The following is a 19877-nucleotide window of genomic DNA, read 5'->3' on the forward strand; positions in this document are numbered from 1 at the left end:
AAGATATTTAACACCACTAGTAAAAAATATAAAATCTTAGCAATGATATAATCCATTTCACTCTTTAAAATGACAACTAAGAATAAGAGTATGGAGAGTGAATAGTGTTTAGTGAAACAGGTTGTCTTATGAATTACTGGCAAACTAAACTGCTATCACAGATTAGGGTGGCTGTTCAGGGGCTAACTTGTGTCTGTCTCTTGCGACCCCATGGACTGTAGCCTACCAGACTCCTCTATCCTTGGAGTGGGTTGAATACTGCAGTGTGTTGCCATTTCCTTCTCCAGGGTATCTTCTTGACCCAGGAATCAAACCCAGGTCACTTGCATTGCAGGTAGTTTCTTACCGACTGAGCTACAAGGGGATAGGAGACTGAACTTATTGGGCAAAAATATTTCTTTCATTTTTTCTTTTTGGAAAAGTAATACATTCAGATGATTGACAATTCAAAATTCAAAAGATACAGAGGACTGATAGTGAAAAGTTTGTCTCACATTGTTTTTCTTTACTCTCTCAGTTTCTCCTTCTGAAGGCTACTAATGCTATTATTGCTTTTTAAAATTTTTAGAAGGATATGAATGTGTATTTCTGCCTTTTTGCATCTTATCGCTCTAAAAAATCATATGAAGACACATGTGTGTATATGTGCATATATAATTATTTACATGTAACATAGTCATGTATCTAACATATTAACTCCTGTCTTATACTTATGGTAGCATGCTACATATATTGTCTACAATAATCTTTTTTTTTTTTTTTCAAACCTATCAGCATCATTCTTATTTGGGGAATGGTATAGGGGGTGGTTATACATTACAATGTGTGAAAGTATCATAGTTTGTTTGTCATTGTTTTTGTGAATATTTTGTTTCTTTACAATCTGCTACTATTTTGAATAACTTTGCACTGAATAACATATACATATTTAATTTCAAAAGGAAAAAAATATGGAGAAAGCAAAATTTAACAACATTAGGAAAGAATCTGGGACTATAAACTCAGAGTAAATTTAAAAAGCAAAAGTTATAACTTTGCTCAATTTATATTAATGGAGTTTAATACCTTAAAGATTGGTATATTGGCTATGTAAACTGTTCACTGACTCAATATAATTTAGAAAAATCTCTGCAGACTATTACCATAAGAACATTTACAAATAGTATTTGAAAAATTCCTCACTAACTTTACTTACTATTTCAAATTTATAATCTATCCTCTGCCAAAATAAAAGGAAAATACCCAAAAGATTTTGTTAGTAAATGCTTACAAGTTTTTCAATGAGTGGATAATTCTAAATCTATTTAATTTATTCCAGGAAAGAGCAAGGAAAGCAATGCTCCCAAACTGTTATTGTGAAGTCACCAGAATAATAACTGCAAAACCTATACCTAAGAGTACAAATAAATATGATACCAAGAGCAAAGTCATAAATATTATCTAGATGTTTATCTAGCTATTACCCAGATAAAAATCATATACAAAAATATAGAACATTATGTAGGTATTTACCATAGATATTATTTTGAATTATCATATTCAAAAATATTATATAACATTTTGTGTAAATACTGCATGTATAGGTGAATATCCTAAAACATACCCAGGAAGTTTCTGAAGTTCACAATAATAGGCACTTACATGAAGGGAGCCAAGAGGGGGAATAAAAAACAAGGGGACTGTGCTTTTATTTGCAATGTTTTATTTATTTAAAATTTATTTGAAATAACTTCTAGAAACAAAATCAACAACTAGAAACAAAGTCAACAAAATATGCATATATGGTCATAATAAGCATAATGCAAAAATTCATAACAGCTTCCTGTTAAAAAAAAAAAAACAACAAAACAAACCAGGAATGATGTCAGGAACATGCAGAGTGATGAACTACCTTTGTTCTTCCCCTTAAGTCTGCAACTGGTAAAACATCCACAGCTCAACAAAGGTGCCTCTGCCTAGCAAAACAGGACACGAAGGATTTCACACATCTGTACATCTACAGGGGAATGGGCTGGAACACAGAGGAGGCAGAATTGAGGAAACAGCTGAGACAAAGCCTGCAATCCAATTTCTCTGACCTTAGTAGCAGAGGCCACAGCTTCAGAGAACCGAATAGCATCAGGGAGCAGGAAAGGTACACACTTGGTTCTGGCCACACAGACCTGCCGTGTACTGGTACCCGAAGATATAGGTGACTGGACACCAGTAGCCGTGGGGCCTGGGACCTGTCCCTCTGGGTACTGAGGTGCCCACAGTACTGGCTTCCACCCTCTCCCACCATCTGCAGAAATAGAGCCCCCAAACTTTACAATAACGTATGAGTCTGTTTTAGTGGATCTTTAATGCAAGGAAAGAACTCCTAAACCTGGTGATGGCAGTGACTTTGGCAGAAGCAAGACAACAAGGATCCCAGTGGCATAAAAAACCAAAACAAAAGCTCAGAACAGTATATGTTACAGAGAAAAATGAGAGTTAGAAAATCTCACTCTCAAATATAACCAGAGGCAAGTCGGAAGAGAAATTGAAAAAAAAAAAAAAACTTGTGTGATGGTGCCAACCACGGGAAAATGAAAGAACTCGAATCCTAACCTGCCACTTAGTTTCAAATGAGCCAGCAGAGAAACACTTAATCAAGAAACACGAAAAGCCTCAGTAACACTATACCTCAAAAAGAAAAATATAATTCTCCAGAAACCAAATGTAAAGTCATAGTATGCAATCTAACTGACAAAAAAAAAAAAAATTCAAAACAGCTGTCATGAAAAATCTCAGTGAGATATGAGAAAACTGAGAAAGAGTTTCATGAGTTTAGGAATAAAATTCATGAACAAAAGGTATACTTTACCAAAGAGATTGAAACTCTGGAAAATAATCAGGCCAGTCAAGGCTATGGTTTTTCCTGTGGTCATGTATGGTTGTGAGAGTTGGACTGTGAAGAAGGCTGAGTGCCAAAGAACTGATGCTTTAGAACTGTGGTGTTGGAGAAGACTCTTGAGAGTCCCTTGGACTGCAAGAAGATCCAACCAGTCCATTCTGAAAGAGATCAGCCCTGGGATTTCTTTGGAAGGAATGATGCTAAAGCCGAAACTCCAGTACTTTGGCCACCTCATGCGAAGAGTTGACTCACTGGAAAAGACTCTGATGCTGGGGGGGGGGGGATTGGGGGCAGGAGGAGAAGGGGACAACAGAGGATGAGATGGCTGGATGACATCACGGACTCGATGGACGTGAGTCTGAGTGAACTCGGAGTTGGTGATGGACAGGGAGGCCTGGTGTGCTGATTGAACTGAACTGAACTCTGGAGCTAATAATGCATTAGAAAGCTTTCGGAATAGAGCAGACTATATGGAAGAGAGAATTGTTGAGCTTAAAGATAGAAATCTAAAAATATAGAAGTAAAGCATGAAAGAAAAAAAAAGGAAATCAGATAAGAATGATATGATTCTTTTAGGAAGGGCAACATTAGGATAATGATATCCCAAAAAGAGAAGAGACGGAAAATGGAGCAGAGGTATTCAGTTCAGTTCAGCTGCTCAGTTGTGTCCAACTCTTTGCCACCCCATGAATCACAGCACGCCAGGCCTCCCTGTCCATCACCAACTCCCAGAGTTCACCCAAACTCTTGTCCATTGAGTCGGTGATGCCATCCAGCCATCTCATCCTCTGTCGTCCCCTTCTCCTCCTGTCCCCAATCCCTCCCAGCATCAGAGTCTTTTCCAATGAGTCAACTCTTCACATGAAGTAGCCAAAGTACTGGAGCTTCAGCTTTAGCATCATTCCTTCCAAAGAACACCCAGGACCGATCTCCTTTAGAATGGACTGGTTGGATCTCCTTGCAGTCCAAGGGACTCTCAAGAATCTTCTCCAACACCAGAGTTCAAAAGCATCAATTCTTTGGTGCTCAGCTTTCTTCACAGTCCAACTCTCACATCCATACATGACTACTGGAAAAACCATAATTACCTTAATGCAAAAAGACATTCTCCAACATATATAATATTAAAACTGTCAAAAGTCAGTGGCAAAGAATTTTAAAGGCAGCCTGGGGGGTGGGATGGGAAGGGATGGTAATCCACAAGCAACTCCCACTAGGCTATCATTAGATTTCTCAGCATAAACCCTGCTGGCCAGGAAGGAGTAGAATGCATTCTCAAAATATTAAAGAAAAAAACTGTCACCCAAGAATACTCTTTCCAGCAAAATTATCATTCAGATATTAAAAAGAAAAAAGGAGTTTCCCAGAAAAAGCAAAAACTGAAGGAGTTCATCAGTCAGTTCATCTTATAAGAAATGTTGAAAGGAGTTCTTTTACCAAAGGAAAATGACAAAAATATGTAAAACTTTTCGCAAGATAATAAGTAAATAGAACCAGTAAATTGTAACTCCTTATCAGACTAGGTTTTAAGACACATTATTATAGCATAAAGTTTAAAGAGAGAAAATCAGAACCCAGAAATGTAACTATAGCTGTCCCAGTTTGGTAACAAACTCATAACATTAAAAGAGCTCATTTAAGACAACAACAGCTTAGAAGGGGAAGAAGAAAAGGATGGAACTTACATAGGTAAATGAAAATAAGATGCTGTTAGCAGAAGAAAGAAAACTATTTTATCTATGAGATGCTTTATGCAAACTTCAAAATATAAAGAAAAAATGAGGAAACTGAGAAAAATGTCATAGAATACCACCAAGCCAAAATGATAGACATGGAAGAGAGTTGCTCTGTCATGCCTGACTCCTTGCAATCCCATGGACTGTAAAGTTCATGGAATTCTCCAAACCAGAATACTGAAATGGGTAACCATTCCCTTCTCAGGAGATCTTCCCAACTCAGGGATCAAACCCAGGTCTCCTGCATTGCAGGTGGATTCTTTCCCAGCTGAGCCACCAGGGAAGTCCAGAATGATAGAAACACGAGGAAAAAGAAACAATAGAGATACAGAGAGAGCAACCAGAAAATGAAAGATAAAATGGCAGTGCAAAGTCCTATTCTATCAAGTCACCTTAAATGTAAGTGTACTTGTATTCATCAGTCAGAAGACACTGAGTGGCTGGATAAATTAAAATAAAAACTCAACAGTATGCTGCTTCCAAGAGACACATGTCAGCTCTAAAGAGAAAGATTAAAAGTGAAGGGATAGAATATGATGCTACTAGCAAATAGCAGCCAAAAGAAGGTGTATGCAGCCATATTTATATTAGATAAAATAGACTTTAATCTGAAAATTTTAACAAGAGACAACAATAAGTGGTATAGAAAATAAAGAGGACAAGTTATTAAGAAGACCTAAGAGTGACTTATATATGTGACCTAACATAGGTGCACCAAAATATATATAACAATTATTTACCAGACATAAAGGGAGAAATTGACAGCAGCATAATAGTAGGGGACTTTAACACCCTACTTATGTTAATGGATAGATCAGACAGAAAATAAACAAGGAAACAGTGACCTCAAGTGAAATATTACACCACATAGACTTGATAGATTTGTAATGCACATTCAACCCAAATGTAGTAGAATATATATTCATCTCAAGTGACCATGGAACTTTCTCAAAAATAGACTATAAGCAGGGACACAAAACGAGATTTAATAAATTCAAGAAGATTGAAATCGTCTCATGCATGTTTTCCAGGAAAAATGGAATGAAACTAGAAATCAATTACAAGAAAGAAAGCTGGAAAAATCACAGATATGTGGAGACAGAGCAGCATGCTACTGAACATGTTGGGTCAACAAGGAAATCAAAAGAGAAATCAGAATTTACCTAAAGACAAATGAAAATAAAAATATGATGTACCAGAATCTATGGGATACAGCAAAAGTAGTTCTAAGAGGATAGTTTATAGAAGTACAGGCCTACCTCAAGAAACAATAAAAATCTCAAATACACAGACTAACCTTACATCTTAAAGAACTAAACAAAAAAGGCAAAGTGAAGCCCAGAAACAGCAGAAGGAAGGAGATGATAACAAGTCAGAGCAGAAAGAAATATGTAAAGAACTCATACCACTCAACAGCAAAAAGAAACAAAACAAAACAAAAAAATCCCATTGAAGAAAGGAGCAGAGGGACGGAACAGACATTTTTCCGAGAAAAACAAATGGATGGCAAGCAAAAAGATGAAACAATGTTTACCATCACTAATTAATGGGTAAATGCAAATCAACATCACTTTGAGATATCACCGCAAACCTGTCAGAATGGCTATCATCAAAAAGGCAAGAAATAGAGAATGTTGGCAAGTGTATGGGGAAAAGGAAACCCTCAGACACTGTTGGTGGGAATGTGAAACGATGCCACCGCTGTGGAAGACAGTATAGAGAGATTCCTCAAAAACTAAGAATAGCACTACCAGGTGACCCAGCTATTCCACCTCTGGATGTTTATCCAAAAATAGGAAAATACTAATTCAAACACATACATGCACCCCCATGTTCATCTCAGCATTATTAACTATAACCAAGATATGAAGAAAACCTAACTGCCTATTAACAGATGAATGGATGAATAAGATGTGTTATATGTAAACATTAAAAGGTTGTGTGTATATAATATTTTCTGTCTAATATTAAATACATTGCTTTCACTTTTACCTGTGAAGCATTGACTTCCACAGGCATTTCCCTCTTAATGTAATCTTGTGAAAAACACAATAAAATACATGGAATAGACTTAGATGATAGGCACTGAATTTCTTCAATGCTTAAAATAAGGGAAATATTTAAAGTTAGGCCCTTCACCTTTTCTGGCTTACTGAATATATTAAGTTCCTGGTCAGACCTGGGACTGAGAGTCTAAAAAACTCCATTGGTCTTACTGACTTAAGCAGAGTTGGTATTCAGGTTGAGAAAGGATAGCTGGCTAGATTTTGTGATGCTGAATAAACAGATATGGGAGACAGAGAGAGAGGCAGGGGACCCACAGATCTTCATTGAACTCCCTTAAGTTTTTGGTGAAGTAATGAGAAGCACATACAAGAAAGGAATATAGTCAAAGTAAGGTAAGGAATCATTAAAAAGCAACCGGCTGGAAAATTCCTGGGGTGTACATAGAGCAGAAATAGTTCATGTTTCTGCCAATCTGAGTGAATATATTTCATAATATATTGATCATTGGATATAACCTTTAGAAGACTTTCACCTTACCAGTAGGCCAGTAGTAGAATACTTTTCTGCACTCATCATAGATAGCAAAGTTTAAACACAAATCTTAGGGTATTTAAAATGATCTTCAAGTAACTTAACTATGTATCAGAAAAAAGATCATCACTCTTTAAAGAAATACTATGATGTACAACACTCAACAAATTACATTTTCAAAGGTCATTATTCAGTCAGAAATTTCAAGCAAACAGACAAGGAAATGTGACCCTTTATGAAGAATATCAGTCATTCAAAATATGTCTAGAAATGACAGATACGATGGAACTAGAAGACCTTGACTTCAAAATAGTTATTGTAAGTCTAAGTATATATTCAAGAATGTAAAGGAAAATATGAACTTCATCAGGTACAAAATTAGAGATATAAAACTGAAAATTCTAAACATGCTAAAAAGAATGATCAGAAAATTGATAGCTATAGAAAAAATCAATAAAATTGAAAAAAGAATAAAACATATGAAAACTAAATCACAGATAAAATATCAAAAATATTATTAAAGAAATAGTGATCTATATTACAGGATATTTACTCTAACATAGAGTAATTTTTCCTCCAAAAGTGCAAAAGGTATCGAATATATGAGAATATAATGATGGAAAGTTTTCCAAATTTCTTCTAATTACAAGCACTTAGATATGTTTATCAAAACCCACACATAAGAGACATAACACTATTGTGAGACACATTATTAACAGATTGCTGAAAATCAGCACTAAGAAAAAATTTTGAAATCTTTCAGACATAAAAGACACATTACATATATACAGAAGAATAACTATGTCAGTGGATTTATTGACAAAATAGGAATCCATAAATAACATTTTTAAAGTGCTGAAAAAAAAACAAATATTTTTTTAAAATTATACCTTCCATTTGGGGTGATGTAAATATTCTTATGATTGTATAGTTTGACTAAATCACACTCTAGAGATGGCAAACACTCCAGGGTTTTCCCATTATGACTACTACGGAAAATAACGTGGTGAAACTAGAAACTCTAGATTGAAAGAGACTTAATCTTATATTTAATGATCAGGACAAATCTATAGCATGAGTAAAGGAAATATCGAGAGTTAAAGTCATGTTAACTATAAAGTTCAGGATAGTGAGTAATTTTGGAAGGAGGGTGAGACCTTTGTTTGGGAGAGGGTACACTGAAATACTTGAAGCGGCTGGTAAAGTTCTAGTTATTGCTTATTACAGAGGGATTCAGCTTACAATAATTAATTAGGCTATACATTTGTTTACCTGTTTTTTAATTGCACAATAAAATATTTTTCAAAAGAGGTTAAGAAAAGATCAATAGAGCAAATCAAAAGTTAAAAAAAAATAGTAAAAGCTGAGTTAAGCAAAATATAGACAAAGATAATTTTTAAAAAATGTGGTTCTTGGAGTGATTGGACTTTCCTGGTGGCTCAGACGGTAAAATGTCTGCCTACAATGTGGGAGACCTGGGTTCAGTCCCTTGGTTGGGAAGATCTCCTGGAGAAGGAAATGGTAACCCACTCCAGTATTCTTGCCTGGAAAATCCCATGGACCAAGAAGCCTGGTAGGCTACAGGCCATGGGGTCACAAAGTGTCTGACACGACTTCACTTTCACTTTCACTTTGGAGCGATTAATAGTAAAAACAAATTGCAGATTGATCTAGTAAGATTAATAAGAAAAAAAAATGCAAAAGAAAACAGAACTTGATAAAGGACATAATCCAAACATAAGAAGCTTAAAACTTCTATAATATCAGAAACAAATGTTAGTATTTTCAAAACAAAATTGAAATCACTGAAAATATCAAAATGACACAAGAATAAATAACTTGTATAACTAAACACTGCACACTTTACAGTTCAATTCAGTTCAGTCACCCAGTCGTGTCTGACTCTTTGTGACCACCTGAATCAGAGCATGCCAGGCCTCCCTGTCCATCACCAACTCCCAGAGTTCACACAAACTCATGTTCATCAAGTTGGTGATGCCATCCAACCATCTCATCCTCTGCCATCCACTTCTCCTCCTGCCCCCAATCCCTCCCAGCATTAGGGTCTTTTCCAATGAGTCAACTCTTCACATGGGGTGGCCGAAGTATTGGAGTTTCAGCTTCAACATCAGTCCTTCCAATGAACACCCAGGACTGATCTCCTTTAGGATGGACTTGCAGTCCAAGGGACTCTCAAGAGTCTTCTCCAATACCACAGTTCAAAAGCATCAATTCTTCGGTGTTCAACTTTCTTGACAGTCCAACTCTCACATCCATGCATGACCACTGGAAAAACTGTAGCCTTGACTAGACAGACCTTTGTTGGCAAAGTAATGTCTCTGCTTTTTAATATGCTATCTAGGTTGGTCATAAGTTCTACCAAACTTTTAGAGGTATTTAAAATTTTGTTTCAGTCTAATGTAAGTTAGGCTGAAGGATTTTTCAAAAGTAAGATAAACTCTCCTGGTCGTGTGGATTCCAGGACAACTTTTGTGGTTACATGGACTATAGCCTGATAGAGTCTACTATCCATGGAATTTCCCAGCACGAATACTGGAGGGTTTGCCATTTCCTCCCCCAGCCTCATCATGTAAGGCTGATGAAATATTGCCTCCAAAGCAAGAGCAAGCAGGTTGGTATGTCTTTTCTACCCAAGTAAAAGTGAACTCATTGTCAGTTTTTTTTTTTTTTTAAACACATATAGATTGGCTGAAGCTGTATGGAACAATTTTATTTTAAAGTCATAAAATCTAGAAAGAATATACTACTAACCATGAGTTTGAATATGACTTGGCGGGCTATATCCTAAACTCCTGAGATAAACTGACTGGAAAAAGGACAAAAATAACATTTATTAAGGGTCAAATATATATCAAGAATTTTGTATACATTATTTCCTTTTCTATTACCATAATTTTTTTTATCATAAATGATAATATTACTAAGCCATTTTACAGGGAGGAAGGAAACTAAGGCTTAGAGAAAGTTACATATCCTACATATTACTATATAGGTCATTAGTTTAATAGAGTTTGAGCCTATGTATAATCTATATATTCTTTTTCACTCCTTATAGACTTCATGTTGTCATTAGATTTGAAACTTGAAAGGTCATTCATTCATATACAAAATCTATTACTCTAATAATTAATAAAGGATTCACTATCATAGCAGAGAATGGAATTTTCTACTTTAAGACAAACACTTCAGTAAAAACAAGTATTTTTTCAAAGATACAAACATTGCCACTTTAAGAGCTTTAATATGTGCCAAAATGACTGAAGCATTCTATTTCTAAGCAATCCATTAGTATTTGCGATTAATTAGTGTGAAGAATAACGAGGGGACTGAGACCAGAGTACCCTTGCCTTAATTGATTGCTTGAGCTCCTGGATTAATAAAATCCAATCATTTTCTTATGTAATTGGCACAAAGTTTATTTGTATCCCCTTTTTAATAAGTTTGCTAATGATATAAGAGCATAAACAAAACAAACATTGTAAATGAATACCAAGTTCAATTAAATCCCCAGGCTTTACCAAATACAAGTTAGTTAAAAATCCTTGTTTATCTGTAAAACGCATACCAAGTTAATGGCCCCTGTTCCCCTGACTTGTGTGTTAAGATGGGAGCAAAAAAGCATTATAGCCTTTTAAGTAATAATGAAAGATTATAGCACTCTGGAATTAGAGAAAGGCCAATCAGAGGGAAATTCCCAGTGTTTCAGAGACTGAACTTTAACTAAGAAGAATGGAGTATTTTTGAGACTGACTTCAAGATGTCTCTCAAGTGACTCTAATGGGGCCTTCTGGAACTATGTACCAAATCAGTCCCTGCTCCTTCTGTGCCTTGCCTGTCCTTGTCAGATTTGCATATCCCCAGTCCTGTCCCAACATAGGCCATTTTATGCAGACTCTAGACTGAAGTTTGACTATTTTCAAACAACTTAGAGCTGTAGACTCTGGACCTTCAAACATACGCCTGGAATCATTTGAATTGGGGTGAGCCTTGGGCATCTCCATGCTAAGTAAGTTAGTTATTCATCAGGCCATCATTATCCTTTCACAATTCCTCTTATTTCACTTCTGTAATGTTATTGCTCTTAAGCTCCATTTCTGCTGTTTTAAGTGAAAGTCACTCAGTCATGAACGACTCTTTGCAACCTCAAGGACTATACAGTTCATGGAATTCTCCAGGCCAGAATACTGGATTGAGTAGCAGTTCCCTTCTCCAGGGGATCTTCCCAGTCCAGGAATCAAACTCAGGTCTCTGGCATTGCAGGCAGATTCTTTTCAGCTGAGCCACCAGGGAAGCCCATTTCAACAGAAATCCATCCTTAACCCCGAATCCTTTGGTTGAAACAAAATCATAAATAACTTACAAGCTGTCTAAGAACTGTAAGGAAGTATGCTAGATGTTATAGATACTCTGAACCTAGCAGAGTCTTTAAAACAGCTGATGAACAATACATATTTATTTAAATTTAATGGATGCATAGAGTACTGTGGTAAAATTGTTTTTGAAAACCAGGATTTGTGTGGCTATACCTTTAATCATCATTTATGCTGTGACTCATCTATTTATAGCTTTAGCTCATACTTCTCAGCTTGAAGCTTAGGCTTGTATACATGACTTCCCAACTGATATCTCCACTTTAATAAATATCCACAGCCATGCTTCTGGTTATCACCAAAATCCTAAACATTTCCACAGTTTTCCAACAATAATAATGGTTGCTTCTACATGGCAGTTGCTCAGATCAAAAATTTTGAAAGTAAATTCTTCCTCCATCCTTCATCCAATCTTTCCTCTACAGACCCTGTCAATTCTCTCTTAAATCCAAATTTGGGCAGCCTCTTACCACCATCACCACTATAGCCCTGGCCTGAGGCTCCAAGTTGCCTTCCTACCTCATACAAATTATTGCAATAGCCTCTCCACCTCCTCCTCTGCCTGCCTTCTCTTATTCTTAATGAAACAGGCAGAATGAGCCTATTAGTACTTGCATTTGATCGTGTCACAAAAACTTTGATTATTTGTTCTCACTGAGTAAAAGTCAAACACCTTTGCATTGGTTTATAAATGTGCACATGGTTTTTTTCCCCATTCACCCTGATATCATATCTTAGTAGTTACTCCTCTTCTTTGAATAACTTGACTTTGTTTTGGGGTCTTTGCATTTACTGCTTTCTTGATTTTGAATACTAGCTGAGATTCTAATTTATCTGTGTTCTATATAGATAGCACCCTTGTCTCCTTTAGGTTCCTTAGTTAATTTTCTCTTCTCTGTGTCTTTCTTTTATCTCCCTACTTAAAATATTATCACCATAATGTCCTCATCCCCTTTCTATGCTTTAGATTGTTTGCTACAAAATTTGTCATGATCTAATAAAAATTTTATATATATATATATATATATTTTTTTTTTAAGGAATAGAAAGTCCCTTTACCTCATCCGCAAAGTAGGAGAACACTATAAAGCTGCAGGAGGAAATGTATAGACGTCTAATCCCATTACTGGAAAGATATGAAGAACTGTAATGTAATCTTGTCCACCACAGTTACATCCAGTCATTCACTCCACAGATCATTATTGTTTATACATTCTAGTTTATATAATATTGAGGTTACATTCTATCATCTATTTTCTGTGTCTTAATAGCTTAGTATTGAGCTGAACTGTAAAAGGCATAGAGGCTCTGAAATGACACTAAATATGTTACATACACTTAAATCATCAGTTTTCTAACTGGTTTCTATGTTATGGTTATTAAATTAGTTTCTATAACAATTAATATGATAAAACATATTGCCATCTCCTGGAACAGTAAATTCTGACATGTACAGTAAATTATAACAGAATGCTCTAAATCACTTTAAGCTCTATTCTTTTATTTGAAGTGAGTTGCAAATTTTCTCTAAAATGACAGGCAGTGAAATATTTCTAAAATGTTATATTAGCCTTCAATTTTCACAACTAACTCACAGCAACAATTTTTATTCAAACAGGAATATATCCTACACAAAGACACAAATACATGCAACTATAAATTAGCTTACCTGAAAATTAGTTCTTGAAATTTTCCTTTTATTGTTTTCTGATTATTTACTCCCTAACTATCTTGAATAAATCCTAAGAACGTACACAGAATTATTAGTTGTAAGTATCAATAGATCCATCATCTCATTCATTATATCAGCAGACTGGACTGGTGTAAGTATAATGTAAAATTCAATCCAGGGATAAAAAATGAAGTTAAACCAAACAATTGAAACAAACACAGTGAACTGAATATTAACTTATTATATTGACTTTTTTCAGTTTAGTCATAAGTTATTTGCCCATTAAAGACTTTTAGAAAATTAAATTTACTATTTTTGAGCTTAACATTTTTAATTCAATTAAAGGTTGTAAAATGAAAATAAAGTGTAAAAGTCACTTTGTTTCTAAAGTTTTATCATGTTTAGTCAGATTATTTCAATTTATACTAGTTCATTTTCAGCACAGAGACTAAATGTACTTGAAAATGTATATCACTGCTGTCCTTTGTATGAGTACTGAGACCACAGTTGGGAACTTTGGTGCTAGTAGAAATGAGCCTGATAAGGTCAAAGCTAAGAAGCCAAACTGGAAATGGAATGAACTACCAACTTTTGGTAGCCAGAAATACCACTAGATATATAAATGGAGCAAGTGAATCTATCTAGTTTTCCATAGATAAACATTAGAGGGACAAGAAAGAATATTATGGTAGGGAGGGAACAGATCGTGATATAATTGACAGGGATTGGTTCATGTCCTTTTTCATTGTTTTGTCAGTGAATATTTCATGAACATCATCACTGTACTCAGTTCTATAGATTGCTTAACTAGCCTACCTTAAGTGTACATCTATTAGAGGGAAACAAATAGAATGTTATATATACTGATTCTTGATATTGGGAGTACTAATAGTATACAATCTCTTCCACGGTGAGTGGAAACTCCTAAAGCACTTTCTACATCCATGGCCAAGGTATGGTAATGGTCTGATTTACTGCAGTGGATAAATTGCTTAATGCTCTAAGCTTGCATTATCCTGTTTATAAAATGAGTAATGATAATAAGTATATGTGTGCATTGAGAGGGATTAGCAGAGTGCTTGGAATAGTTTAATTGGGCAAAGTTTATTGGGATTACTGTTTAATAAGAATTACTAGTATAATTAGCTACAATTGAGCAAAGCTAAGGAAAGAGGAATTAGTGTTCAATAGAAAATGTTTTGCATAGCTATATGCAATATCTGGAAGGTAAGAGTTAAAAACTCAGGAGCTTGCTATAATTCATGTGAATCTCTTTAATGCTGAAATGCAAAACTAATATTCTTCATAACCTGATCACGAAAACATCAATAAACACTTTATCATGGATTTGCATCCTTTCTATCTTTATTTAATTCTTGATTGCATGAACTGTGCAAGTTGCCCCAACCTCTTTTTCCTCATGAATAAATTCATTCCCTATTTAACTTTCCTTCGCATGACACAGCATATTACATTTTGGAAATATGAGGTTCTAGAAGTATCACACATATATAGAGCTCTAATGCTTTCTGATCATTCAAAACCTGTGGCTAAAAAAATAATAATCCTAAATAGAGATGGACTGATACAATGCTAGAAGATATTACTGCTGCTAAGTTTAATAAAGTATGATTGACATGCTTAGGTTTACCATGGGAAGGATCACATTTTCATAGCAATCCAAAATGACACAGAGCAAAATTTGCTGCCAGTGGGTGGAATGAGTAGCACAATGCTGTGTGTTCTATGGCAGAATATTAACAAACTAACGCTGGGACAGATGATGCTTGTTTGTCACAGACACCTCATGCTCTCCTCCATGAGTAAAGCTTCCAGGACCTGCCTCTGTTATCTAACCACTTTCCATTATTGCTTTGCACCCTGACTCCAACTGTTACAGCGCTTGCTTGGAGGACAATTTTTCTCATTCCTAAAACCTTACAACTCAACAAGTTGATTTTCAGAGAGATTACTGAAAGTTGACATTCCCAAAGGTTGGAAAACATCTTGATAGAAATTAGTTTGGAGTGGAAAGGCAAGGTTTTCTCATTCCCCTTTTTAACATTCTTGTTTATCTATAGCCCTATTCTCTGTTTCAATTCTCCATTAACTTCCATTAATCCTCCATTCTCTAAGGAAATGGGAATTTAAAAGGAAAAACTTGAAGCCTTTATAACTACCCTTATTTGTACTTGACCTTTTTCACTGATATAAACAGATCATTATCCTATCGGTTCTCATGTGATATTGGAAATCTGACAAGAACATTATAATAATATTCACTTTATTATTTGGAGAATTAACTTTGCTAAAATTTGTTGTTGTACTTAGAAATATTGTATTTGCTGCCCTTAAACACAAAGAAATAGTTTTTAAGTGTAGGAAATATTTCAAGAATAGTCTTCTCAAACTTATTAATAATTAGAGGTGATTTATTTGTTCTTGTTGTTCAGTCTCTAATTCGTGTCCGACTCTGCTACCCCATGGACACACCAGGCTCTCCTATCCTTTCCTATCTTCTGGGATTTGCTCAAACTCATGTCCATTGAATCTGTGATGCCATTCAACCATCTCATCCACTGTCATCCCTTTCTCCTCCTGCCCTCAATCTTTCCTAACCATCAGGATCTTTTCCAGTGAGTCGGCTATTCTCATCAGGTGGCCAAAGTGTTGGAGCTTCAGCATTAGTCCCTCCGTGTATATCCAGGATTGATTTCCTTTAAGATTGACTGGTTTGATCTCCTTGCTGTCCAAGGGACTCTCAAGCATCTTCTCCAGCATCACAATTTGAAGACATCAATTCTTGATGCCCAACCATCTTTATGGTCCAGTTCTCCCAACCATCCTTATGGTCCAACTTTTCCACCCATACATGACAACTGGAAAAACCATATATTTGACTAAATAGATCTTGGTGGCAAAGTGATATATCTGCTTTTTAATATACTGTCTAGGTTTACTATAGTTTTTCTTCCAGAAAACAAGTGTCTTTTAATTTCATGGCTGCAGTCACCAACCACAGTGATTTTGGAGACCAAGGAAATAAAATCTGCCACTATTTCCACTTTTTCCCCATCTGTTTGCCATGATGTGATGGGACAAGATGCCATGACCTTTGTTTTCTGAATGTTGAGCTTTAAGCTAGCTTTTTCAGGTGACTGATAATGTATTAGGTCCTTAAGTACGGGGAGGAAGGTGGGAGGGGTGTTCAGGATGAGGAACACGTGTATGCCTGTGGAGGATTCATGTTGATATGTGGCAGAGCCAATACAATATTGTAAAGTAATTGGTCTTCAATTAAAATAAATAAATTTAAATTAAAAAAAAAAGAAATAAATTCTAGGGACAGAAGAGTCTCAGATGAATCATGCTTGATTAATTAACTGTCAGAACTTGAGCAAGCGACTTACTGTTTCTGATCCTATTTTCTTATTTTCAAAAAACATTGATAATGCATAAAAAATTTGAGTAAAGGGTCCCCCAAATAAGCAAAAGATGTACAAATAGTCAATAAGCACATGAAAATATGCTGGATTGCATCAGTCATCAGAAAACAAGTAGAATTCAGAATGAGACACCACTTAATATCTATTAATACAACTTTAATCAATAATATAATAGCAAATTTTGGGGGGATGTTAAAAAATTAAACTTTTATATACTCCTGGTTGAAATGTAAAGTGATACAGCCACTTTAGAAAACAGCATGGGTGTTCCTTGAAAGGTTAAACATAGAGTCGTTGTAATAACACAGTAATTCTACTCTTAGGTATATACCCAAGAGAAATGAAACATATGTCCATAAAAAAAACTTATAGACAGTTGTTCATAAAAGCATTATTTGTTGTAGCCCCAAAGTGGAAACAACTTATATTACCATCAATGATGAATAGATAAAGCGTAGTATATTCAGTCCAATGGAATTTTATTAAGCAGTAAAAATAAATGAAGCACTGATACATGCTACAACATGGATGAAATCTGAAAACTTGGCAATGAAATAAGCTGGTCACAAAAGACCACATATATGATTCATTTATGTGAAATATTCTAAATAGGCTAATCTATAGAGACAGAGGATAGATTAGTTATTTCCCAGGGCTGGGGGATGGGAGTGGAATAAAAAAAAAAAAAGAAGAATGAAGGCTAAAAGTTATGAGAGTTGAAAAGAGGAGAGATAATAAAAATGTTCTTAGGCTGTTTACGTTGATGGTTCCAGAATTCTGTGAATATACTTAAAATCATTGACTTATATACTTTAAACAGTGGATTGCATGATAAATTAAGTATGTCTCAATAAAGCTGTTATTTGAGCTTCCCAGCTTCCCTGGTGGCTTATCTGGTAAAGAATCATCTTGCAAAGCAGGAGACCTGGGTTCAGTCCCTGGGTTGGGAAGATCCCCTGGAGAAAGGAATGGCTGTCCACTCCAGTATTCTGGCCTGGAGAATCTCATGGACTGTATATTCCATGGGGTCACAAAGAGACAGACACGACTAAGCGACTTCCACTTTCAGGTAGCACTAGTGGTAAGTAATCCACTTGGCAATGCTCGAGATGCAAGAGACTGTGTTTGATCCCTGGATCATGAAGCTTCTCTGCAGAAGGGAATAGCAACCCACTCTAGTATTCGCCCCTGTAAAATTCCGTGGACAGAGGAGCCTGCTATGCTACAGTCCATGGGGTTCCAAAGAGTCAGACACAACTGAGCAACTAAGCACATTTTGCACATTTGACAGAAACAAGGGCATATAAAATGCAACACCATGTTTAACAAATATGTAACAAATGATAAGAGTATTTTTCACTTCTTTACTACCTAACTTCCTAGCTGTTCCCATGGGGTTCCCAGGTGGGACTAGTGGTAAAGAATCCACCTGCTTACTCAAGAGACGTTGGATCCCTGGGTCAGGAAGATCCCCTGGAGTTAGAAGTGGCAATTCACTCTGGTATTCTTGCCTGGGAGATTCCGTTGACAGAGGAGCCTGGCAAGCTACAGTCCATGGGGTCTCAAAGAGTTGGGCACAACTGAGTGACTAAGGACACATAAACATTTCCATAAAAAACTCCTGAGATTTGAATCAGCACTCTGTGACCTAGAAGGGTGGAATGGAGTGGGAGGTGGGAGGGTATTTCAAGAGGGAGCAGGCATATATATAATTATGGCTGATCTGTGTTGTTGTACAGCCGAAACAAAAAAAAGATTGCAATTATCCTCCAATTAAAAATAATTTTTTTTTAAAGAACTCTAAGATTAAAAAGCAGTGGTTATATTTTTTAATGCCTTATAAACTCAGATTCAAGGATAATGTTGAATTGTGGTGTTGTCGTTTTTTAGTTGCTAAGTAGTGTCTGACACTTTTGCAACACCATGGACTGTAGCCTGCCAGGCTTCTCTGTCCGTGGGACTTCCCAGGCAAGAATACTAGAGTGCATTGCCATTTCCTTCTCCAGGGGATTTTCCTGACTCAGAAATCAAACCCATGTCTCCCAGATTGGCAGGCAGATTCTTTACCACTGAGGCACTAGGGAAGCCCATTGAATTTTGTAGGTCACGCAATTACCACTTAATGGATGTTAGTCTTCAACTAATTTTTCTGATTATGCACTATTTGCCTTTTCCACGATATCACAATAAAGCAAGTTTAACACAATCCATGGTTTTCTTCTCTATTATGATTTTCTTAAAATCCTACACATTGATTCTTACATTGATAATACTAATGATGACTTAACTTTCCTATGTGCCACATGGCATTTCTATACATTGTCTTTTAAATATGCTCCTTTGTTTTGCCCAAATTAGATTTTATTCAATAAATTAATTATAATTTTTTATTATTTTACTATTTTATTGTCACAATATTCTTAAAATTCATATTGTCTAGTAAAGAGGCATTCAGTGTTATTCTGTAGTCTTAAATTGAAACAACCATTTTCTACAGGTACAATGTTGCTTCTTTAAAAAATGCTAAATTTGAAAAGGCTTAATGGGAGGTGAAGCTCTATGAGATTTCTTAGGGTTGCTTTAGTTTGATTGCATCATTTAGTTCCTCCTTTCCTTAAAATCCTTCATTTTCATTCTCTAAACTATATATTAATAGTAAACATTGTTAATTTTTAAAATAAATATATCTTTAGATATCAATGCTATTGGGTTTAAATACTATGAGACTTTTATTATCTCTTTATTTCTATCATTAGAAGAATCTTATTTTTGAGATATGTATCAGGCTGTGACAAAACGGAAACATAAAATTGAAATCATGATAGTGTTCATAAGTTTAAATAAACTAGTTGCTCAGAAAAAGCACACGTTCTGATACTGTGCCCAGGAAGAAACATCATCTGTGGACTGTCACAGAGAGGGGAATGTGCAAAAATCTGAGAACCTTATCAGTAAAATATGGAGCAAAGACTGATTTTTAAGGTTATTCCTCAAGATAGATCTCTGTGTTCACGTATTAATAGATTCACAACTCATTCAAATTGATTTCTTTAGATTGCAAGAGGACATGATGGCAAGCATTGGTTCATTTAGGGATAGAACCCTCAACATATGCCTTTCTGTATGGTAGCCACTAGGGCCATGTGGCTATTTAAATGAGTTAAAATTAAGTAAACTGTAAAATTCTATTTCTCAGCAACCTTTCAGGTGCTAAGGGAT

The sequence above is a fragment of the Ovis canadensis genome, chromosome 15, assembly GCF_042477335.2.
Source record: "Ovis canadensis isolate MfBH-ARS-UI-01 breed Bighorn chromosome 15, ARS-UI_OviCan_v2, whole genome shotgun sequence".
Classification (NCBI taxonomy): Eukaryota; Metazoa; Chordata; class Mammalia; order Artiodactyla; family Bovidae; genus Ovis; species Ovis canadensis.